Source organism: Cupressus sempervirens, chromosome 3, assembly GCF_028749045.1.
Source record: "Cupressus sempervirens isolate cs-2001-9-10 chromosome 3, ASM2874904v1, whole genome shotgun sequence".
Taxonomy (NCBI): Eukaryota; Viridiplantae; Streptophyta; class Pinopsida; order Cupressales; family Cupressaceae; genus Cupressus; species Cupressus sempervirens.
Genome location: NC_143120.1, coordinates 1,310,776 through 1,336,792, shown reverse-complemented (window position 1 = coordinate 1,336,792; position 26,017 = coordinate 1,310,776). Strand labels below are relative to the sequence as shown.

General features: G+C 35.5%; 1 protein-coding gene across 1 annotated transcript in view; it reads right to left on the bottom strand.

The window, feature by feature from the left end:
* The window catches only part of LOC149564416 (uncharacterized), a 157,479-nt gene that overhangs the window by 108,789 nt on the left and 22,673 nt on the right, over positions 1–26,017 (bottom strand). The window lies entirely within an intron of this gene.

Here is a 26,017-nt window from a genome sequence, read left to right as displayed (position 1 = left end):
GAATTAGTCACTAGGACTAAGGTCACTAATTAACCTTTGTTTGTTGTTTTTTAAATTTCCTAGTGTTAGGAGCTTAGCTTAAGTTGGAGTCTTAAATGTGTTCTAAACACATAATGGTTGTTGTAAAGAATCCATAAGGTCATAAATGGCCTTGGATCCATGAAACATAGGTGTTTATGAGTCCTAGAATATAGGATTGAGGCACATGACAAAGTTGCCAAGTGTTGAGAAGAAGTTGTCTTCAATTTTGCAATTATTGCAAAAGAGTGCATGTCATTCAGGTATCTTTTGTTGGATACAATTAAGTAATTGTGTATTGTCTTTGATGTTACACAAATGCCATATCAGTTATCAGACAGAGTCTACCGAGTTCTATCGGTCAGGAAAACAGTTTACAGAGTCTACCGAGCTCAGTCGGTCAGTAAAGCCTTTTACAGTGTGTACCGAGCGTTCCTGTATGTCACACGGTGAGTTAGTGTTAACCAAGTTTGCATGGTAAGCTAAAGAAAGTTTAGTTCTTACCGAGATCACTCGGGTATCAAAGAATTTTGTAGCGGACGATTAGTGTTAACCGAGTTCGCACGGTAAGCTAAGGAAAGCTTAGTTTTCACCGAGCTCACTCGGTAATCGAAGACAGCTTTTACCGAGACTAGTCAGTTTCCAAAGGAAGTGGAAGGTTTACCAAATTCCCCGGTAACTGTAGTTTTTACCGAGCTCTATAGGTTAACACAAGAAGCAATTTTTTTTTGAAGCAGAGTCGGCCAGTGAAGAATTTTGTTTTGATTATTAGTTCAAGCCAACTTTTGGAATATGTTCTGTCAAGTTGGTTGGGCCGACCTGGTATCATGTATAGTATATAAAGAGAGGCTCAAGATGCGGAAAAGTGTGGAAAAAGAGTATATACAAATAGTGCAAGGAAATGCAATGAAGAGACTTGTGTGTGCCTAAGCAAAGTTGAGCAGAAGGAAATCTTGGAGCTGCAAAGATATATTTAATCAGTAAGGATCTTGTGGAGCTAAACTGAGATCTGTATTCAGCAAGATAAATTGCATGTATTTTCAGATCATTCATTGTTGCTTTCTAACCATTGTAACAGTGATTCCAAAATCTCCTAACAGAGTTGGTTTAACAGCCATTCCATAAATCCTTTAACAGGGTGGCAATTCAGTTGAATTGTTCTAAAAACCTCTTACAAGGCCACTCCTAACAGGGTGATTAAATCCTCTAACAGGGTCACACCTAACAGTGTGTTTTGTAACCTTTAACAGGGTTGGCTCCTAACAGGGCTCACTTCAGAAGAGTGAAAATTGGTGACTAGTTACTGGTGGTTTTTCCCATATTGGGTTTCCACGTAAATCTAGTGTCTACTGTGTTCATGATTGCTTTCTTTTGCATGGTTGCTTATTTCAGTAAATGCTTAATAAATTAACTAAACATCTATCCAGTTTTAAGCAGCAATTTATGTGTTTACCAAGTAGCAGCAGCAACAAAGTTTAAGGCATCTTTGGGACTGTTGAAAATGTTTTTGGGGTAACTGATTCACCCCTCCCCTCTCAGTTATCCCATCTTCATTTTCCAACATCTTTGGATTCCCTACGTTATAGGATGGTTATGTTGCAGACAATAGGCCCAAAAATTAATTAAATGGCATCTAATGATACCTAATACTCAAACACAAAGTATTATGGAGGCATTGTAATAGTTTAGAGAAAGTTTAGAGAGCTCTGCAAGCATTTTTTAACAGATTTTTACTGGTGTTTGTGTTGATAGTCATATTTAATGGACTGAATGACTAAATATAATTCTTCAGTATTGTTCTATAGGTTGTTTATGAACTTTTTCATTTGAATAGCAAGTCATTTTGAGTTCATCTAAGTACTGGTTTTGGGAGTTTTAGTTCAGGTAGTCTATTTTCAGCTTGTTTTCAGTAGTTTAGAGAGTCATGGCTCCTCCATGAAATCTAACCATGGATAATCATTCATGATAGATGGAAATAGAATAGGAGTCATTTTTTTATATATTTTTAGGAGTTAGGAGTCATCAAAGCATTAAGAACTATATATTATGCTAGGCCCTAGGCGAGTTTGTGCAACCCGGTTAGAGGTTTAGAGGTGAAAAGAGTGAAGAAACATTGTATGGTTGTATGTATCCGTACTGCTCCAGGAATTTTTCATGAATATAAACATCATATCTATCCATTCTATGCATATAGGAGTCATACCAGTCGTTTAGGATTTTCTTTGAGCAAGTTTGGTATCAAAACCACAGTTCAGTCCTAGAAATTAGGCCTATTAGGCATCTTATCCTTGTTTATAGGAAACCCTGGTACGATCACTTTCAGACCTAGAACCCTTAATAAAAGTTTTAAAACTTCCAAAATGGTATCCAAATCAAGTTTTATTTTTTTGAGTTGTTTGGAAAAATTTTACTAAAAAGGGGAAAAACAGACTGGTGAAGGCTACAAGGAAATAAACCTATTTTAAGGTCTCTACATGATGAATCAATGAAGCTGATTGGAAGATGATTCAAGATCCTTCCAAAATGGTTCAAATGGGAAATATTATGATTTTTTTTTACATGATGGAGAAGACCCCTGCAATGTTGGAGCATTTTTATAGAGATTTGGCACTTAGAGCCTTCTAAGTGAGTGTGGAGAAGTGAATCAAAACTAGGGTGTTGATCATTCAAGGTGAAGTTTTCAGAGATTGACTCTTATAGAAGAGTTTGAATAGGTCTTAGTTAATGATCTAAGCCTATTGGAAGATCCTATAGAGAAATAGGATACTAGGAGGCAAGTGAAGTCTCTTGGAGGGTGTGAAAACAAGCCTTGGAATTTATCATACACAATTTTCTTATTGTCTGCATGCTGATAACATAGGTAAAGCAAAAGATTTGATCTTATCTTTTAATACCTTTGTGATTCATCCAAAAATAGTTGGCATCTGAGTTTGTGAAGGCACAAACTCATATGATAATTTCTATGTTACTCAATACATACTGGATTACTGGTGCCCAACACATATATGATTCTAGTTTTCTCGGCACCTATATCATTATGTCTTGCTTGCAACATGTAGCGTTCTGGCTTGCTCGGCATCAACTGTGACTTGGCACCTGTATTATTCTTGACACCTGAAGTCACTTGGCACCTATTGGAATTTTAGTTTGGCAGATATTGTAGCTCAGCATATATAGTGTACTCAGCTTCTATGGGAAAATTGGTTAAGTGTGTTGACACTCAATTGTCCAAACCAATCTAAGACCAACATCTCCAAATGCCACTACCCAAACTAACACACACACAATAGGAAACAAAAAACCAAAATGACAACTACACAAAGAATCTAAGTTCTATCCAAGCATGGAAAATTAAGTAAACCCAAAGGGTACTAGAATCACCAAAAATTGATCCCCAAAAACTAGTGGAGATACCCCCTATTTTTTGTGTCAACACCAACAGCAGATAGATTCTCACACGAGGATGTGCAACATGCCACACGAGAACGTGCCTTCTACGTGAGGATGTCCACCAAATAGTGCAAGAAGGTACTTGACCAACAGCCAAGACACCCAAAACTGGTGTTGGATTTCACACGAGAAGATGCCCAAGGCCACGCGAAAAAACCCAACACACCATGAAAGATCTTGCATTCTCACGCGAGAAAGTGCAATATCATGCGAGATTCCAAGATAGCATGCCAAAAAACAAAAAGGTAAAAAGCTAAGTAATAAAGTTCCTCCACACCGAGGAGTACTGAATCCACATTTCAAGGCAAGGACACTCGAACAATAACTGAAAGACGAGAAGCTAAAAACTAAATCTAATGAGTAAACATGGTACTAAAGGGAAAGTACAAAAGGTAACATTACAGTGTACTAAAAAAACATCACAATAAACAAAAATAACATCTCAATGAATAGTACAACTAAACTAAGTACGCGATTCCTCCCAACCATAATAGCATCATAAGACCATCGTGGGCCATAGCCATCCCCCGCATGTAACATCCCAAGCTACAGATTAGATCGTCAATACTATCATATAAAGACATCACTACTAAAACATGTTATAACATAAACATAAGGAAATCTAACATGCTAGAAGTAAAGCATAAGATAATCCTACAAATACGGATAATGTCATCTATCATATGTTAATCATCGTAATAAGAAAATGCGTCAATAATTAACATCATCTAAACATGATATACAAGCATTCCAATGAAAGCATAAATTACAAGAATGCATACTCTAGAACCCGAAATGCCAAGTGAAAACATCTAGCAATGGTTGCACTAGGAAAAAATACCATCTTTGTATACCGATCCTTAGCAATGGTATAGGTAGCTATGCCTCCCAATCACATGGAACCCGTAGGCTCACTTCTGTCATGCTAACGGAGATAATGATCCAACCACAAACACACATAAAACACAACATACATGGCTAACACTCACGCCAAATAGTACGATGATTGAAACCAAGATTAAGGCAATGCATAAACTACAGGTCTTGGTCAGACACTCAATGGGCTACTAAGTAGGGGATGACATTATGGAGAGTCACTTGGCATCGACAAGCCCAAGCTAGTTTTGGCAACTGCTCTCCCCAATGAAAGACACACAATCTAGTTTTAATTATGCTAAATTTATTACCACCTAGTATTTTTATTTAGTTATCACTTATATAAAACTTCCTCTACCAACTGGGAAACAAACACCCAACTACAAGATAGAAACCCCTCCATATGCTACCCTACGCTACCCATGCTCATCCAACGATGAGTGCCCATAAGCATGCAAATTCCCAACCCAACCCCAATGATCATAACTTTTGGAAGTACCACTTAAGATCGAGACTCACAAGTCACTCAACAAATGTACCTACACGTACTCGTGCATGGCGCACCACCATCACGAAGATCATAACACAAGGACTAGATAAGAACACAATGTAGAAAGTCACTCAATGAAAAACAAGCTTAGGAGGATGGATGTGGCATGCATCCCAATGCAACATAAAAGTGTAACAATGGTCTGATTGACATCCATGGATCGTCCAAGTCCACGACCATCATCATGCCAAGAAAACTTGAGAAAATAAGGTGGCATGCAAAATGAGGTAAAAACCCCAAAAACTGGAAAACTTCAAAATTAAAACCAATTTGGTCTTTGCGTACAAAACCCTAAAAAATCCAATAATATTTGGGTTCAAAAAATGTATGCAAAAATGGTCAACATAACTGTGCAAAACTAGGAAAAATGTTCATACCTAACCAATCGGGCAGAACTACCAAATAGAAAGGAAGCGGAACCAAAGAGATCATTCAAAAACAAGCTCATGTGAAATGCAATTGATCGTGAGAATATGTGAAACACGGACAACTTACATCATAGGATGTGTAGCCAAGTCATTGAGATATAAAGTGTAAAGCATCTAAACGATACATCAAGATGACTCCCACGCCTCCTCTTTTTAGACCCTGTGAAAGTGCCTTCGCACACTCCTCTTCTACTATGTATGCTTTCAAGTTCTCAGACCAATCTTGATAACTGAAGAGGACACATGACAATAAATGTTGGGGAGCCATAATTAGGCAGGTGTTGAAATTTTTAAGGTTAAGATTTTTGGCCTTTTGAAAGCAAGTGAAATCAAGTGGAGGAGTGGGAAAGCGAATGTCATTGTAAGTGGTGGCAGTAGAAAGTTTGGTGTTTTTGCAAGGATTTTCAATGTTATATTTTAAGAAGAGAAATGAGGTGGTGTAAATTGATGTTGGTTAATAGGAAAATGCAAGATAACAAAATGGGTTGACTCCTTTGGGAGTATTTGAATGATAGAGGATTGGGTTGCAGATGAATGAGATATTGGTATGATAAGCTTAAGAGTAATAGAATGCAAATGGAGAATGACATTTTCTAATGGATGCAATGAGGAGGTCTAAAATTTTTAAAATGTAATAGATATGCAAAGGCTAAAAAGCCATGTCTATAGAAATTTGACATCCCTAGCCAAAGTTAGTATGAATTTATCAAATTAGTTGTGAATTATATTATATCTAAGAAATGGTTGTTAATGTCTTTGTGAGATAGGTTAGAGTGACTATGGTAGCTTCAAAGAAAAATGTCATGGAAATATATGTACAAATTTCTTTTGAATATTAATAAGATACTACTGTTACCGATAAAAAAAAAACTAAGGTAGTAATACAATACAACTATTACCGATAAAAAAAACTAAGGTAGTATATAGGTGATTTGGTCCACTGAATAAAGTAAGGGAAGTTACACTATACACTGATACCAGAATAAATTAAGCATTACTTAAATTTGACATTATTGAGATCTATATGCAATGGTACTACAATTAAAATTGACTTGCACATTTTTGAAATGACAAAATGACAAAGATTAATTAGGGCTATTTAGATATATGCATGGCTTGATGGTACTAGACTATAAATTATCACTCTATCATCCAAAATTATTTTATAATATCAAATCTAGCTTCGTTGTAGTCTTGGCAAAATAGAGTTCACTTTGATTAAGGATGAAATTATAGTTCCCAACGTTGTTTTACCACAAGTGTAGCACAAAAAAGATCGAGTGTATGAAATAAATATTTTGCATATAAAAGTTATGCATAGGATATGATAATTGTGAATATTTTCTTTGTACTTTGTAAAAGCTAAAATTTCAAGGAAAAATCATGTGTGCAAATATTGTTTGATATTTTGCAAGCCAAAGCGATTCAACCATGCAAGAAGCCTATCCATTGCTCATTATGTTGTCAACTATGTAATAGTGAATTCTCATATGTGATCCTTGAATGATGTAGCAAGCAATGAATGAGAGCTAGGTGGATAGTCAACTATGTAATAATAATTTCTCATATGAGACCCTTCAATGATATAACAAACAATAAATGAAAGCTAGGTGGATTCTTTACAATGTTGATGTTGAACACAACCTAGTTTGAATTTATAAACTGCAATGGTCAATTTAGCCTAGTTGAGTTAAAAGCAATTTTTATTTCATTTTAAATAGCTAGAAAAATTAAAGGTTGACAAAAATTAGATTATATACAAATATACCAACTCTTAAAACATAAATGTACTAATTACAAGGTAGAGTTTATCCATTTGTACATTGTTGTCTTATCCAATATGTGTGAAAAATTGTCTTCCCAAAGCCTCTAAAACCACAAACTCGATCACAGCATTTGGCGATGTATTCTGTGCGCTGTCGATTCCAACTGCAAAGTTTCGCATAAAATTTGAATTAAAATTTTGTGACAAAATTCATAACATAACATAATAGGAAAATATTAAAAAGCATGCTCGGCATTCCCATAGTCTCCCAACTACCATTCATCAATTTCACCCTTGCTCTATGTACTCATCTTGCCATTACCAAAAAAAGCATATCACTAATACATTACTTCTATCTGTGATTTATTTACATAAACATCTGCATAAAGTTTCAGCCAAAACCATATCTGCAAAGAGAGCTTTATTCCCCTGAATTCCTATGCAATCAATTATGGCCAACTTCCTAACCATGTCACAAAATTTTCACTCAAGGTGGCAGAGTGCAGTAAGATGTTTATTTTTATGTTGAAGTTTGGAGAAGGTTAATAAATATGATTATCTAACACTTTAAAACTCATCCATGCGATATCAATATATTTTTTCCATGTTTTTCAGCCATTCATCAATATCAATTTAGGCTCACCAGTAATGGGAGCTCTGCGTCTGACCAAACTGCTTTCCCAAGAATCATCTGTGGTACCATTTTTGATAGATCAGTAACCTGAGCTAAGCATCTGACCAAAGTGATTTCATTATGAGCAGCAATCCAATCGCTATCATTGTCCTCATTATTATCTCCCTTGTAAAACTAAGGTTGCATAGGTACTCGAACCCACACTCTTGGTACTCGTACCCACGTACTCAAGTACTCATGTATTTCAAGTATTCAAGTACAGATACATGTATCCCAAGTACCGGTACTTGGTGGAGAGCATAATAGCTAAGGACCTTGGTTAATTCTGATTTATTTTTTTGACTTTTTGTTTTTCGTATCAGCTTTCTATTTATCAAGCTTAATTCAATACCTAATCAGTTTGAAACTTTGATACTCATTAACAATAAACATTATCTCATTTCAAGTAAGAATTTTATTATTTGCAATATGTCTTTGCCATATGATTTAGGATCTTCTTGTTCATGTTTAAAGTCTGCCTTCTTTGTTATACATCTAATCATTTATCATACATATATTATTATTGTAAACATATAGCAAATCTGAAACTCAAAACAATACATTACATTTGCAAACTTGATCATTGTTCTTGTTTTGAAAAATTACCCCAAATTGGAATAGGGAATAGGCAAACATATTCCCATTTTGCCCCTAAAATGAGCATATGTCCATTCCAAAAAATAGTTGTTATTAGAATAAAATAAAAATGAAAATAAATTAAGTGTTTCACCATTACTGAAAAAATTAACCAAAAAATAATAAATTAAAACAAAAAAATTTGAAGGGAAATATTTTTAAAAGTACAAAATTTAACCTTATTCCTATTCCATTTTTTTACAACCAAACAATGGATTAACATATTCCCATCGAATTCCAAGTGAGCCAAAGAGGATTGGAATTGCCCTTTTCTATTCTCATTCCCCATTTCCATTCCTAGTCTAATTTTCAAATCATCGTAGTAAGCCTCTCTGAGTAATCCATCATAAGAGTAGTAATCATAATCCCTAATCTAGTCTATATTAGTTCTATGATGTTTTCTCATGCTCCTCATCATCATTTCCCCTGCAAAACCAAACACAAGAAAATGTATATAATCAGCTGAGATCTCTTTGCTAATTCCTTGTCACCATCTATTTACTTCTTGAAAATTGAAAAGAATGAGAAATGAGACCTCATAAATTAAAAATAAGAATTGAACAACCAACAATTTTAAGCATGCCCCTTCTCTAGTACTCACGGTGAAGCATTTCCCTCTGCAAAAGTACTCGAGGTGGCCACATGATTCTCTTGGGTCATTTTTGTGGAAATCACAGTTAATTCATGAGAATGTTATGGTATCCAAAGCAAAATATAGGTTAAAACATCTGTCGTAAAATAGAAGAAAAATTAGTCTTCATTAAATTGAACATGTTATTTCTCTTGTAGCTCCAACAAAAAATTGTATTGCACTCTATAAGAATACGGTGAAGTGGAAAATCCACTTCGTCTGTACTTGCATCTTATATGTCTTATAAGATGATCACCAAGGCTCTTCTTTGACTGTAATGGAGTAGAGAAAAGTTGGAATAATCTATGATGGTAACAAAGATTTATAGACAGCAACAAATATTTCGGTTGACAATGACAGGCAATCAATCCTGGACAACTTCCTAAGCAGAGTGCAGTAAGATGTTTATGTTCATGTTTAAGTTTGGAAAAGGTTAATAACTATGGGGGCCCGTTTGGTTGCTGGAATAGGAATAGAAAAGTTGGAATACATTTTCTATTTTCTGTTTAGTTCGTCACTTGGAATAGGGAATAGGAATACGTATTCCCATTTTGTCTCTAAAATGAGCTTATACCCATTCCAAAAAATACCTGTTATTGGAATAGCCATTCCTATTCCCAATATTACATGTCTATTCTCCATTCCTATGCCCTAGATGTTTATGTTCATATTCAAGTTCAGAAAAGGTTAATAACTACAGATGTTCATGTTCATGTTCATGTTCAAGTTAATAACTATGACTCTTTAACCCTTTAGTCTGGAACTCAACCATGTGATATCAATATAATTTATTCATGGTTGTCGGCCATTCATCAATATCAATTTAGGCTCACCAGTAGCTGGAGCTCTGTGTCTAAACAAACTACTTTCTGGAGAACAACTCTCCATTAACATTTCTGACGTATCATCTCCCCTCTCCTCATAATTATTATCTCCCCTACAAAACCAAACACAAGAAAATGTATATAATCAGCTGAGATCTCTTTTCTAATTCCCTGTCGACATCTATTTATTTCTTGCAAATTGAAAACAACGAGAAATGAGACCTCATAATTAAAAATAATAATTTAACAACCAACAACTTTAAGCATGCCCCTTCTCTAGTACTCACGGTGAAGCATTGCCCTCTGTAGGACTCGGGGTGGCCGCACGATTCTCTCGCCTCGTTTCTGCTAAAATCACAGTTAATTCGTGACAATGTTATGGTATCCAAAGAAAAATATAGGATAAAACATCTGTCGTAAAATAGAAGAAAATTTAGTCTTCATTAAATTGAACATGTTATAATACGGTGAAGTGGAAAATCCACTTCATTTGCACTTGCGTCTTATATGTCTTATAAGATGATCACCAAGGCTTTGCTTCGACTGTAATGCAGCAGAGTGCAGTAAGATGTTTATGTTTGGAAACGGTTAATAACTACAGATTTTTATGTTCATGTTTATGTTTGGAAAAGGTTAATAACTATGACTCTTTAAACCTTTAGTCTGGAACTCAGCCATGCAATATCAATATAATTTTTTCATGGTTTTCAGCCATTCATCAATATCAATTTAGGCAGAGAGTAGATCATGTTTCATGGTCAAAACATTATAACCTTCATTAGGTACACTTTATTATTGTAGTAGTGAAGATTTGTGGGTGTCATCCCCACCCTAGTTTTACCTTCTCACTTGGAGGGTTTCTGGGTAATCATATTTGGTGTTATGTGTATGATTGCTTATGTGTTTACATGATTTAGATGTATATGCTTTACATGTTATTTCATTTTATCTATTGAATACATGAAATGGATGTATAGTGAAATTTTTATGGGTCCAAGTTTGAAGTACTACTTCACCCCCTCCCCATCTTAGAAGTTTACCTTTCCTATTATAATTTCAACAATTGGTATTAGAGCTTTGTTCTCTGAAAAAAAAGCTTTGTAGCTTTGAGGAAAGATCTTGAAATGGAAGTTTACAAGTTGGGAAAGACCATTGAGAACTAGGAGATTGAAATACATTTCATTCTACATCAACTGAATGAAGCAAGAGAAGCTCTAAAGAATTCCTTGAAGAGAAGGATTGAGATTTCTATTGCAGAGAATGACACACAATACAAAGAGATTAACACTACCAAGCTATTTGCAGATGGAGACTCAAATGAATTTGATGCAACAGTTATAGATCTAATGGAAAAGAACATAATCCAAGTTGAGGAAATCAGAAATCTCAAGTTAGAACAAGAATCACAAGCTATACTGCTATGTGGCACAGTTGAATAGAAGAAGAAAGCCATAGAAAACAAAGCCATGATTGAAGAAGACAAAATAATTTTGGCCAATAGAATGGAAGAGAAATCATCAGAGCTAACCAAGATTTCCAACATGCAATTGGATACTCTAAGTCAAATGATGAATGCCAACTATGAACTGAATGTCAAGGACATTGAGATAACTACATTGAAGTTGCAGAATGAACAATTGCAGAGTGACCTAAAGATAGAAAAAGAATTTTCTAAAAGTTTCAACAAACCAAATGAAACCATCAAATACTTTCAGCAATTATTGAGATCTCCTAGATCTAACAATGATACATCTGGACTAGGATACACAAGCACTAAAGAAGGAGAATCATCCAAAAGTGCAAAAGAAAGAAACAACAAAGGTAAGAACTCCAAACCTACTTGTCATAATTTTGGTAAGAAAGGACATACTGCTAATGTGTGCAAGAGAAAGACTGTAAATCAAAATTTCAAGCCCAAGAACATAGTTCAATGCCATAAGTGCAACAAGCAAGGTCATCAAGCACATGAATGTAGAACCAGGACCATGCACACAAAAAGATTTGAAGGATATTGTTACAATTTTCAGAAGTATGGACATAGAGCTTTTGAATGTAGATCCAAATCCATGTGGTCATCAAATAGGCAAACAAAGGTGAGGAACAATGGCAACTCTTATAATTGGGATTATAATACAAGATATAGCTATCATTATTGTCAAGAATATGGACATGTCCTAAAAATTGCCCTAGGACACACTTCAGTGGTAACTACAAAAGTTGATTGAGTCAAATCGCATGTTTCAGCTATTTGAAGACTAGTCACATTAGTAAGCATTGTCCAACTAGGTCAAAAGAACCAAGTTGTGAATTTGATAAAGGAAAAGGCGAGGCAGATGTTGAACACATCAGAGATGAGATGAACAAGACATGGAAAAAGAAAGATGATTGTAGCACATCAAATGGAGAATGGATCACTTCACCCAATGGGTCAGGTGATCACACCTCATCAAACTAGGCAATCAAGAGGTATGTGGGACTGATATTCTAGTGTTATATCATACATCAGTTCGAAAGGAGATAGTACTGAAAAGACTACATTAGCATGAATAAAGATGCAAGATATTGTTTTTAAAAAAAAATCAAGATAAATCATTAAGTTTTTCATGTTGTTGTCGAGCATGAAAAGTTTCCTATATGCGCCAAGTGGAATGTTAGAAGATGTTGATCTATCAGACTAGGTAGTTGATGCCAAGCTCGTAGTGGTTGCCAAGTGATGGAAATATCAATGGATGCCAAGTGAACCTAAAATTGGTTAATGCCGAGCTTACGACTGTGTAAGCACTCAGCATTAAATGCAAGGTTTTCAAAGGGTATATGATCAATTTTTTCTCATTCTTCATCATTTCAAATTCAAGAAAGAGAAAGTAGAGTAGAAGGCGATCTGGAAACCCTTTCCAAGCGTTCGCAAAGATTTGACCAGCAATCTCACGCCAGTTCGTCAGATTTCCTAATGTATTTATCAAGAGATGAGCTACGCAATTTAAATTTTCATTAACCCTAGTTTGACGCAATGACATCAAGTTCAAAAAATGTTGAAGGGAAAGAATTTTTAAATGTTCAGCTAGTTAGTAATGAAGTCAAGCAGCATGTGTTTAAAGCCATTCCTGACATCACTTATAAACAAGACCCTTCTAGCGCATTGTCTACGATCTCGCCAAATGTCATAATGGTACAAGATGTGAGGAAATGTTACAATTGAAAGATAGGAAGCATTGGTGACATGGAATTTAGAGGTGCATATAACAGGTTATGTGAAAATGGTGTTTTGAAAGAAGAATTTAAAATTTTTGAGAAAAAGGGTTTAACATGAGCCCTAGATTTTCCAAATGTATTTAAGACAGAGTGGATATGAATAGTGCTAAGTCGAATTCATGATGGTTCCTTATGGATGGAGAGTGGACCTATCAAGATTACTAAGAGAATAATCCATAGGGTTACTAGTTACCCAACCCTAGATCGGCCTAAGATAGTAAGAAGTGATTCCAAGGAAATGATTGAAAAGAATACTAGAGCAGTCTAGAATAAAAGAGGTATGGCTATAGACACAATCACTGATCCTCTTTTAACTTTGTTGTAAGGGTAATAGCACATAAATTCTATCAATCTAGTAGATTGAATAGTGTACCTTGCATAGCTGTGGATGTTGGTTATAAGATTGTCAAGAAAGATCATACATATGATCTAACAGAGCTACAACTACAACAACTGATGGAAAACCTTGGAGCAATCAGGAAAACCAAGAGTGCACAATGCAAGTTTGGTTCTATATTGATTTGTATATTCTTTTATGTACAAAACACATTCCCCTCATTTGGTATTGTGGGTTGGAAGACTAACAAATCAATTGCAGTATGAATTAGTGAGTACATTGAGCAACTAGAAGAAAATTTTGAATCCCTAATGACTAGTTACTTTGAAGATTTCAAGAAGTCTATGAAGGAGATCCTAAGAATACCTATTTCTTTAATTGAAAAACATGATAATGATGTATGTTTTCTTGTTGATGCTAATTACACATTTGGACAAGCTGCCACACCAAGGGTAAGATGGTTGAGACCCTTAGGGTATGAGGTAAATGTAGATGAAGCCTCAGTAGCCATAACAGCTCTACTAGTAGAAGAAGTAGACAAAACTGCAAAAGTTTTTGGGAACTATGAAGTAGCAAAGTCCAAGATTACTATAAGAAGGACAAGCTGGTTAAGAATTTGAATGAAAAATTTGGAGAGGGTGTCAAGGAGGAAGATGAAGAGGAGGAGACTAAAGGTCATGAGGGAGAAGAAGCCGAGGAAGCACCTACTCGTGGCAAGCAAAAGAAAAGGTAGGCAAAGGCATAGCCAGTGGAAAGGACAAAGAAAATTGTCAAACCAAGTCAGCCAAAGCCCACTACACCTACAACTAGAGCTAGCACACGTGCTACAACACAAAACGCTAAGGAAAAGAAAAAGAAAATAGATCAAGGAGGTTAGGAAGAGAAAAGACAAAGAAGGAATTATGTAGCACAGCCATATTTTGATGAAGAGAAGACTGAGTCAGATGAAAACAACCAATTCAAGGTGGTGAGTCACAATCCTCTCTCAGATCTTGAAAATTTATGTGAAAATGTAAAGAACAATGTAGATTTATCAGGTCATGTTGATTTTGACAAATTGGGTAAAGTGAAGAAAAACCAAGTGGAAGAGGCATTATATGCCATGATGTCAAAGTTCAAGACAACACCACTAGAATTTGCCAACTCTGTACCTAAGAGTCTATATGACATAGTTGATGTAGAAGTTGAGAAAACAAACTTCACAGTTCGTCACGAACACCTGCATGCAAAAAAATAACCTATTGCTGGAAGGAAACCAAAGAGGAAAAAGTGAAGCTTGAAAATCTCAATGGAGTGAGAGAAAAATGTATTCCAAGATCTTAAAACAAGAATTACAAGGTTAACCCTATAAAGGTGAACAAAACCCTAAAGCCTAAAAAAGCTAGGTTGTACATTAATAATTAATAAAAGAATTAATTATTAATGCACCTAAGAGAAATCTTAAACACTAAAGAGTAATAAATTAACTAATTAAATCAATATGATTTAAATAGTAAGAAAAAAAATATTACTCTAACACCCCCCCTTAAGCAAAGCGTAGGGGTTAAGCTAACCTAGCACAACTATGAAAGCAGGAAATGGGTCCTGACAATAAGGCCTGATTAGGTACCCCTACAAGGAAATCTTTGTAAACCAGAGACAAAGGAGAAAACCTAGTGGGAAAAACTCCTCTCCAAAAAGAGATAGAAAAAAACAAGAAAAAAAAGGAAATGGCTCAAGAGACTCTCTCAAAACCATAAGTACAACTAGCCCCCCTATGAGAGAGAGAAGAGACACCAAAGCCTCCCCAGAATGATGGAGCCCTTGTAGAAATGATCGAGCCAATGGAACTCCAATGCAAAAGAAACAAGGGCATAGAACAAGGAAACCCCTGAATGAGAGGTGAAACTAGAAGGCCTAACTGATGCTCAAAGGAGAAAACATGAGGATCCTGAAAGGGAATCCCTAATGTAGGTGGGGTGACAAGTGTGCTGACACTGTCATGAAAGAGAAGATGAATGTCCTCTATAGAATCCTCAACAAGTGTACCTTGTGGCTCGATGAATGGAGCTGGAGGGTCAAGCAGAGCTGAAGAAGAATCCTACTAAAGAGATAAGACCTCAACAAGATGTGGTGTGGTAGTCAAACTAGTGATCTTGGGAACAATACAAAGGTTCAAGTGCCTTGACTGCACCACATGATGCTCTTGTGAAAGAGAAGAGATGTGCTTTGACAATGGAGATGGTGGACCAAAGTGTGAGAAGGTGTAGAGATAGGTCAACTATCCCTTTAGCAATAAGGCCTCCTGTTGCACTATCCCAAATGAAGATTGAATCTACAGTGAACTCAATTATCTTCCCTGATCCACTGTGTGTAATCTAATAAATCGAGAGAAGGTTTACTAACAGAGATGGAACATACAATACATCATTGAATGTGCCATCCTAAATACCTACTAAACCTGTCTCGCAAATTGTTAGGGCATTGTTATTCCCCATGAGAATATGAGGAATGGGAGAAGCCTCAACAGTAGACAAGACCCCTTGAGAAGATGTCATATGGTGAGAAGCTCCTGAATCCAATATCCAAGGGACCTAGGAAGGGGATGCAATGGATGACCGTAATGCATGACCCTATCCAAAATCTTATGTAGATGTCGAAGATATGGAAGAAGACTGAAAAGAAAACCCCTATGAGGTGGAAGAGGATGTAGAGGAAACAGTGCTCTTCTGAAGAAGAGCTTGCAAATCTGCAATCTATTTCTCATAGCCATCAAATCTCTTCTAAAAATAATGTGACTCATCATGAGGTCCCTTCCAACAATGGGAACATGTAGGAATCTCAGTCTTCTATTTCTCCTTCTTAGACGAAGATGAGGGGCCAGTAGAGTGTTGAGAAGAGGAATCTAATATCTGCTTCAACTTCTGCTTCTATGTACCCTGAGGTGTCTTGGAAAGCAATGCCTATAACTGTGAACCTATAAGTGAATCCATCTGAGTGAGCTTGGACTTCTCACGAGTCAACCTATCACAGAATGTCTCAAAAGAGGGCATAACATGTCATGCACCTAGAGCATCCATAGTGGAGTAGAAGGTAGAAGTGAAAATATGATAAGGACCTCGAAGCTTTGCAAATATTAGAAAGATACACTCATCATCTGACTTTGTCTTTCCAGCAACCTATAAAATAGATAGAAGAGACTTGAACTTCATCAAGAAGTCCTCAATGCTGGTGAATGATTCAAGTACCAAGGAGGTGAACTCTGCATCTATCTATATAAAACCCTGAACTGATTCATTGTGCCAAACAAGGTGGAAAACTTGTCCCTCATAGCCCTAGGTGTGGTCAAACCATTTAGGTGAAACAACAACCCATTTGAAATATTCAATGCAATGAGGCCCATTGCCTCATCCATCTTATTTCTCTACATAAGAGCCTCATAAGGCCTCTGTAGAAATAGCGGAGCTGCATTGAGGCATGACCATAACCCCTTTGCCATAAGCAATTTGGTCATTTTTCCTTTCCAAGTGTGGTAGTTGTGATGTGTAAAGCAAGCGACATAAGAGTCTGCCATTGAGAGAAGAAGAAATAAGTAGAAGGGTCATTTTTTAATTAAATTATAGAAAGAAAATTGCACCCCCCCCCCCCCCCCCCCCACAAGGTATAAATCTATCCCTCGTATACCAAAGAAACAACTAAGGAAAGCATAACAAAAAACTAGAAGAAAACATGTATGCCAGATGTAGAGATGTAGGAAACTGAAGCCTCTACTTTAATGCCAAAAGTAGGAGCTCAAACAGTTCAATCATAAAAATGGAACCAACATCATCATCTCTGGCTCGAAAACATCTTTTTGACAATATTTCATTTTCAAAAAATGGACACCATATGCAAAAGATACGGCCGAAAAACCAATAGGTCCTCCAAACAATAAGCTCTCTAGAAAAATACAGAGACGGGAAAAAAATTAACGGTCGTATGACTATCTGCCAGACAAAAAAATTCGGTCACCAAAAAAAATCTCAGTCATCGAAAAAAAATTTGGTTGCTGGAAAATTTGAAAACCCATCGGCAAGATAACGTCAGCAACCGAGTTACTGATGTCACCTATTAGTAGCCAGCGGGCGGTGACAAAGCAACGTTGGTAGGCAAAGGTGGCGGTTGGGTGGTGTTGCAGTGGCAGCGATGGTAACAAGGGCAAAGCATGGGTTGAGTAGTGGTGTTGCACCAGCGAGGGTGGAGCGCGAGCTGGGCCGTGGTAGTGTGTGGGTGGCGCGGCGGCAGCGTGCTAGCTGTGCCCAAAAAATGTAAAAAAAATCCTTTTTTCATGTCGTATGGCCCAGGGGAGAGGAAAAACTCATCCCAAGGGTCATTATGGCCAAAAATTGTGAGTTTTATATGGATTTTGACTGAACCGAGCCTTCTAAGCACAATGGTGACATCCATTTTTTCTCAAAGTGCACTAAAAAAAATGCCTCCTCCAAACTGAAGAAAAACAACCACAAAAAGCTAGGGTTTTTGTCTTCAAATCATGGCTTCAAGATCTCCAGACCAAGCAGCAGCAGGGAAGCTCTGATACCATTTAGAAGTTGAGAAAACCAACTTCACAGTTCGCCAAGAACACTTGCATGCAAAAAATAACCTATTGCTGGAAGGAAACCAAAGGTTGGAAATCTTAGCAAAGTGAGAGAAAAATGTATTCCAAGATGTTAAAATGAGAATTACAAGGTTCAATCTATAAAGGTGAACAAAACCCTAAAGCCTAAAAAAGCTAGGTTGCACATTAATAATTAATAAAAGAATCAATTATTAATGCACCTAAGAGAAAGCTTAAGAACTAAAGAGTAATAACTTAACTAATTAAATCAATATGATTTAAGTAGTAAGAAAAAAAAATATTACTCTAATAGTTGAGCAAAAATGGCATTCATATCTAAATTTGGAAAGACAAATCAGGGAGACAACACTAGCCCAAGTAATGCTTGAGTTAACTAAAGAAAAAATTGCTAAGGCTATAAAGAAATATGCAGTTAGGTTCACACCTAAGTACAGAGCCTTTAGCATTCTACAGAATAATATTGAGGATGTTGTAAAGAAGTCAACACAAATATGGAAACTCATTTATGGGTTAACCACAGTGAAAGAGAAACTAATTCTTCAGAGGTTAAAGATGATGATAAAGAAGATGATGACAAAGACAACACAGTTGGAGGAGAGATAGAAGTGAAAGAAGATGACAAGGCAACAGCTGAGCCTGAGCAACAAGAAGAACAGAGTGTGCATGACACACAATTGCTGAGTGTCAGTCCTCCCCATGATACAACAAAGACTACTGAAACTATAACTGTAAAGGATGTTTATGATCTATCATCTCAGAACATCAATCCACTTACTAAAGAAGATTTGAAGAAAATACTAGATCAATCTACATTGTAGGCCAAACTTAGTGGTAATCATGTTTTGGTTAGTGTAGAAGAACTACAAAATGCAGTAACTGATGTCACAAGGGAAAAGGTGAATCCATAAGAACCACCTTCTATCATCCCTTCAATTACTCATGTACAACCTTTGGTCCAAGTGACAGTAGATACATCTACCAAGGTAGACACAATTGTTAAGGTTGATACAATTGAGAAAAAGACAACAAAAGAGAAAGACACCACTGCAAGACAAAAAGAAACAGGTCATATAGACTCATTTGCACCTACAGCACAAGGACAAGGTGCTAGTTAAGTCATAAAGATAGACCAGGGCAAGCCTAAAGAGAGAGAGCTAACACCTAAGGTGAAGGAACAAGTTGCCATCCAAGCACTAGTAGCCTTACTAGCATCTGGCACTCCTTCTACATAAACTCTTCAAAAGCCAAGAACAGAAGCTATTCCATTGCAAATCTCAATGCCAAGCCCAAGCTCATCAAAAGTTGAAAAGGTAATTCACTATGGAGATATAACTCTTGATGAAGAAATCATTATACCTAAGTATGATTATGATACTATGACACTAGAACAAATAGGCATATTGCAATAGGCCTTAGAAAGGAAAAAGCATCAAGAATGCTTAGGAGAGAACATAGGCAGAAGCAAGCACTTCATGATATTAAGGACATCTTTCTAGATGCATTTAGTCTACCAACTCCTAAAGAGACCAAGCCACTAATAGAACAACTGACAGATATAGTGGAGAAGTTCAATAATGAAGACCTTGATACAAATGCTAAACTTTTAGAATGGTCAAAAAAGAAGTTTCAAAGTAAGGTGAATAAGAAAATATCTAGTGAGATAGCACTAACACAAGTTGTGTTGGAAATTAAGGTTGAGGATGTGAAGAAGGTACTTGAGAATATATTCTCATTGTACACAAAGTTATGTAATCCAACACTCTTCACCCAAGAGACCAGTAGTAACATTTTGAGTCTAGAAAGTCAAATATTTGCATCAGGTGCAAGATTACCAACAAATCCAGCTCAGAGTGAGAAGCATTTTAGGACATTGCTTCAATCACAGAGTCAGTTAGTTATATTAACAGTAGATGAGGCTAAAATAAGAGCCAAATTGACAAGCATACAAGAAACCCTCACCCCACATATGGAGATATTGCACAAGGAGCTAGGCTATGCCAAAACTCTACTGAAGAAAGACCCCAATCTTTCTACCTTAGATGGTCTAGTTCACATTGCTACCAAGCTTGCCATCCAAATAAAGTCATTGGATGTTGCATCTGATAACTGGGATATAGCCCTTAAGATCATAATGGATGTCCATAAATCTTTTCTAAACAAACACACTATAAGTGTATAGCCATTTGAAATAAGTTTCAAAAAGGGGGAGATATATTGTTAGGGAGATATAATACATTTTTGGGGGAGTATAAGCAAAAGACAAGAATAAGAAAGGGGGAGATACATCATTGGGGGAGAAAAAAATTTTGGGGAGAAAAGAGAAACATAAAGAGATATCAACTAAGGGAGAGCATGAAAGAGTATCAGTGGCACAAATTTTTGGTTGCAGAATAGACATATCAACTTAGGGGGAGTTATCAAATTTTGAGGTATCTAAGTTATTGGAAAATTTTGAAATTTTGAAGTTTTGTATATAATTTGAGTCATGGATATGTTATGCTCGTGAGAATAAGAATGTTAATGTATATTCAAGTATTTTTGACACTCATGTCAAAGGGGGAGATTGTTGATCTTAGATTGGATTTGACAAGTGAGTGTCAACACACTTAAGCCATTTACTTAGTTCATGCCGAACTAGTAATACATGTCGAGCACAACATGTAAATATTAGACCATACCGAGTTACAGTGAGTGCCAAGCCACTCATGTGTCGAGCCACTCATGTGTCGAGTCACTCAAGTGTTGAGCAGATAGACCATGCCGAGTGATTTAGGAGCTGAGTAAACAGTGGATGCCAAGCATCAGAGACTTCAAATGCCAAGTGAAACAGTTTGGATATATTTTTTTGTAATGGCACAAACAACTATGTAAACCATTTTTGAGCTAACTTAGGGATAGATTTTGATATTTTGGAAATAAGGATGAATCTCTATTTGGATTCCCTATGCAATTACATGCAACCAATCAGAAAATGGGAAGGTTTAAGTGACAAAATGGATGAATCTCAGTCGTAGATTCATACATAACCCTAAGTCACCTAGTCTTCTTAAGGAGGACGAAACCCAAAACTCTTTAGAGAGTGTAAGCGTGTAAGGAATTGAAGGAGTGAAGAGAGAAGTTTGCATGCGCAAACAGAGCATTCATGGTGGCTTAGAAGTTATGAAGTGAAGTTGCATTGCAAAATCAGTTAGAGAAGAATAGAGGAAAGAAAAGTGTATACAACATAGAGACATCTGATCGAGAAGGATCAAGAAGATAAGTGTTTAGAGGTGATCCGTTATTAGGTAAGCAAGTGATAACTGCAAGATCAAAGCTGAGACATTCTAACAGGTGATTTCAGTCAAAATCTCTTAACTGAGTAGTCCTAATAGGCTGTATGAAATCCTTTAACAGGGTGCTTACTTAGTTGTGAGTTAAAGTCCTTTAGCAAGGAACATTTCTAACAGGGTGTTGAAATCCTCTAACAAGGTGAGACCTAACAGTCTTTGTAAGCCTTTAACAAGGCACACCTTTAACAGGGTAGGTCATGTTTCGTGGTCAAAACATTGTAACCTTCATTGGATACACTTTATTACTGTAGTAGTGAAGATTTGTGTGTATCATCCCCACCCCAGTTTTACCTTCTCACTTAGATGGTTTTTTGGTAATCATATCTGGTGTTATAAGTGTGATTGCTTATGTGTTTACATGATTTAGATGTATATTCTTTACATGTTATTTCAGTTTATCTATTGAATGCATGAAATGGATGTATAGTGAAAGTTTTATGGATCCAAGTCTGAACTACTAATTCACCCCACCCCCCCCCACCCCCTGCCCCCGCCCTCTTAGAAGTTCACCTTTCCTATTGTAATTCCAACAGTATAAGGGTTTGAATCTTTCATAAATTTTTAGGGGGTTGAAATATCTTTCAAATGAATTAGGTTTGAAGTCTTGAGATGCCAGTATGTGTGAGATATGATAAAATGTTTGACAAAAGGTCTGAATTTGCTTGAAAACCAAGGGTTTTACAAAGAAATTTGTTGTTTTTGATATCTCTACATCAATTCCTTTTCTTGGATCTCAAAATTCTTCTTAAATCTTTACCATCAAATCTCCTTTGAATTTCTCCAGTTGTGATCTCTCTAATAAACTTCATCCTTATCTTACAATCTTCTAGAATAGTCTCGGTCTTCACTTTATGTCGTCCCTTAATAAATTTTCTTCATTTACCAAACGGTGTTCTTCTTTCACTAACCTTCTTCATACTCGGTTAATACTATGCTCGGTTAACACTAGATATGCTCAGTAACACTCCTTCTTGGTCAATACTATTCTTGCTTGGTTAATACTAGACTTTCTCAGTTAAAAGTGTCTGACTTATTTCACCTTTCACCATCTTCATTTACTGATCACTATGTCTAGCTTGGTGTACCTTATCATTTCACTCTCCAACTTCATTCCTTCTCTTACCAACTAAACTAACTTGCTTATACATGATCTTAAAACTTTATTAAATCATGTAAAACAATCAAACCACCATTATACTATCCTAGATTAATTTATCAATTTTCCATCTAGGTTCACATACTTACCCACACTTTCTTTTACTCATCTTCATATTTTTTCTTCAATTTCTTTATCCAACATCACATTCTTGAAATGATTGCAACTTACTTGAATCAATACAATCAAATAGCTTGACATCAATGACAATATAACAACTAATATGAATCTTTCACGTATACTTTATAGCTTTGTTTTAACCTTCATCTTCATTAGCTTTACTTCTATCCAACAATCTCATCCTTACTTCATCAGCATTAGTTGTGTCCAACATAAGACTAAGTTGATAATGTAGGAGAGGATTATGAAGAGAAAAGTATGTATCTTTGTATTACCAATTCTATGAAAAATGAGAAATTGACGAAGACACGTGATAATAAATGTTGGGGAGCCATAACTAGGCAGGTGTTGAAATTTTTAAGGTTAAGATTTTTGGCCTTTTGAAAGCAAGTGAAATCAAGTGGAGGAGTGGGAAAGCGGATGTCATTATAAGTGGTGGCAATAGAAAGTTTGGTGTTTTCGCAAGGATTTTCAATGTTATATTTTAAGAAGAGAAATGAGGTGGTGTAAAGGATGTTGGTTAATAGGAAAATGCAAGACAACAAAATGGGTTGACTCCTTTGGGAGTATTTGAATGATAGAGGATTGGGTTGCAGATGAATGAGATATTGGTATGATAAGCTTAAGAGTAATAGAATGTAAATGGAGAATGACATTTTCTAATGGATGCAATGAGGAGGTCTAAAATGTTTAAAATGTAATAGATATGCAAAGGCTAAAAAGCCATGTCTATAGAAATTTGATCCCTAGCCAAAGTTAGTATGAATTTATCAAATTAGTTGTGAATTATATTATATCTAAGAAATGGTTGTTAATGTCTTTGTAAGATAGGTTGGAGTGACTATGGTAGCTTCAAAGAAAAATGTCATGGAAATATATGTACAAATTTCTTTGGAATATTAATAAGATACTACTGTTACCGATAATAAAAAACTAAGGTAGTAATACAATACAACTATTACCGATAAAAAAAACTAAGGTAGTATATAGGTGATTTGGTCCACTAAATAAAGTAAGGGAAGTTACACTATACACTAATACTAGAAGAAATTAAGCATTACTTAAATTTGACATTATTGAGATCTATATGCAATGGTACTACAATTAAAATTGACTTGCACATTTTTGAAATGACAAAATGACAAAGATTAATTAGGACTGTTTAGATATATGCATGGCTTGATGGGACTAGACTATAAATTATCACTCTATCATCCAAAATTATTTTATAATATCAAATCTAGCTTTGTTGTAGTCTTGGAAAAATAGAGTTCACTTTGATTAAGGATGAAATTATAGTTCCAAACGTTGGTTTACCAAAAGTGTAGCACAGAAAAGATCGAGTGTATGAAATAAATATTTTGCATATAAAAGTTATGCATAGGATATGATAATTGTGAATATTTTTTTTGTACTTTGTAAAAGCTAAAATTTCAAGGAAAATCATGTGTGCAAATATTGTTTGCGATTTTGCAAGCCAAAGTGATTCAACCATGCAAGAAGCCTATCCATTGCTAATTATGTTGTCAACTATGTAATAGTGAATTCTCATATGTGATCCTTGAATGATGTAGCAAGCAATGAATGAGAGCTAGGTGGATAGTCAACTATGTAATAATAATTTCTCATATGAGACCCTTCAATGATATAACAAACAATAAATGAAAGCTAGGTAGATTCTTTACGATGTTGATGTTGAACACAACCTAGTTTGAATTTATAAAATGCAATGGTCAATTTAGCCTAGTTGAATTGAAAGCAATTTTTATTTCATTTTAAATAGCTAGAAAAATTAAAGATTGACAAAAATTAGATTATATACAAATATACCAACTCTTAAAACATAAATGTACTAATTACGAGGTAGAGTTTATCCATTTGTACATTGTTGTCTTATCCAATATGTGTGAAAATTTGTCTTCCCAAAGCCTCTGAAACCACAAACCCGATCACAACATTTGACAATGTATTCTATGCATTGTCGATTCCAACTGCAAAGTTTCACGTAAAATTTGAATTAAAATTTTGTGACAAAATTCATAACATAACATAATAGGAAAATATTAAAAAGTGTGCTCGGCATTCCCACAATCTCCTAACAACCATTCATCAATTTCACCCTTGCTCTATGTACTCATCTTGCCATTACCAAAAAAAGCATATCACTAAGACATTACTTATATCCGTGATTTATTTATATAAACATCTGCATAAAGTTTCAGCCAAAACCATATTTACACAAAGAGCTTTATTCCCCTGAATTCCTACGCAATCAATTCTGGCCAACTTCCTAACCATGTCACGAAATTTTCACTCAAGGTGGCAAAGTGCAGTAAGATGTTTATGTTTATGTTGAAGTTTGGAGAAGGTTAATAAATATGATTATTTAACACTTTGGAACTCAGCCATGCGATATCAATATATTTTTTCCATGTTTTTCAGCCATTCATCAATATCAATTTAGGCTCACCAGTAATGGGAGCTCTGCGTCCGACCAAACTGCTTTCCTGGGAATCATCTGTGGTACCATTTCCAACAGATCAGTAACCCGAGCTAAGCGTCTGACCAAAGTGATTTCATTATGAGCAGCAATCCAAGCGCTATCATTGTCCTCATCATTATCTCCCTTGTAAAACTAAGGTTGCATGGGTTCTCGTACCCACACTCTTAGTACTCGTGCCCACTTACTCAAGTACTCATGTATTTCAAGTATTCAAGTACGGGTACATGTATCCCAAGTACCGTTACTTGGTGGAGAGCATAATAGCTAAGGACCTTGGTTAATTCTAATATTTTTTTTCGACTTTTTGTTTTTTATATCAGCTTGTTGTTTATCAAGCTTAATTCAATACCTAATCAATTTGAAACTTTGATACTCATTGACAATAAACATTATCACTGTTCAAGTAAGAAGTTTATCATTTGCAATATGTCTTTGCCATATGATTTAGGATCTTCTTGTTCATGTTTAAAGTCTACCTTCTTTGTTATACATCTAATCATTTATCATACATATATTATTATTGTAAACATATAGCAAATCTGAAACTCAAAACAATACATTACATTTGCAAACTTGATCATTGTTCTTGTTTTGAAAAAGTACCCCAAATTGGAATAGGGAATAGGCAAACATATCCCCATTTTGCTCCTAAAATGAGCATATGTCCATTCCAAAAAATAGTTGTTATTAGAATAAAATAAATATGAAAATAAATTAAGCGTTTCACCATTATTGAAAAATTAACCAAAAAATAATAAATTAAAACAAAAAAAATTGAAAGAAAATATTTTTAAAAGTACAAAATTTAACCTTATTCCTATTCCATTTTTGTACAACCAAACAATGGATTAACATATTTCCATCGAATTCCA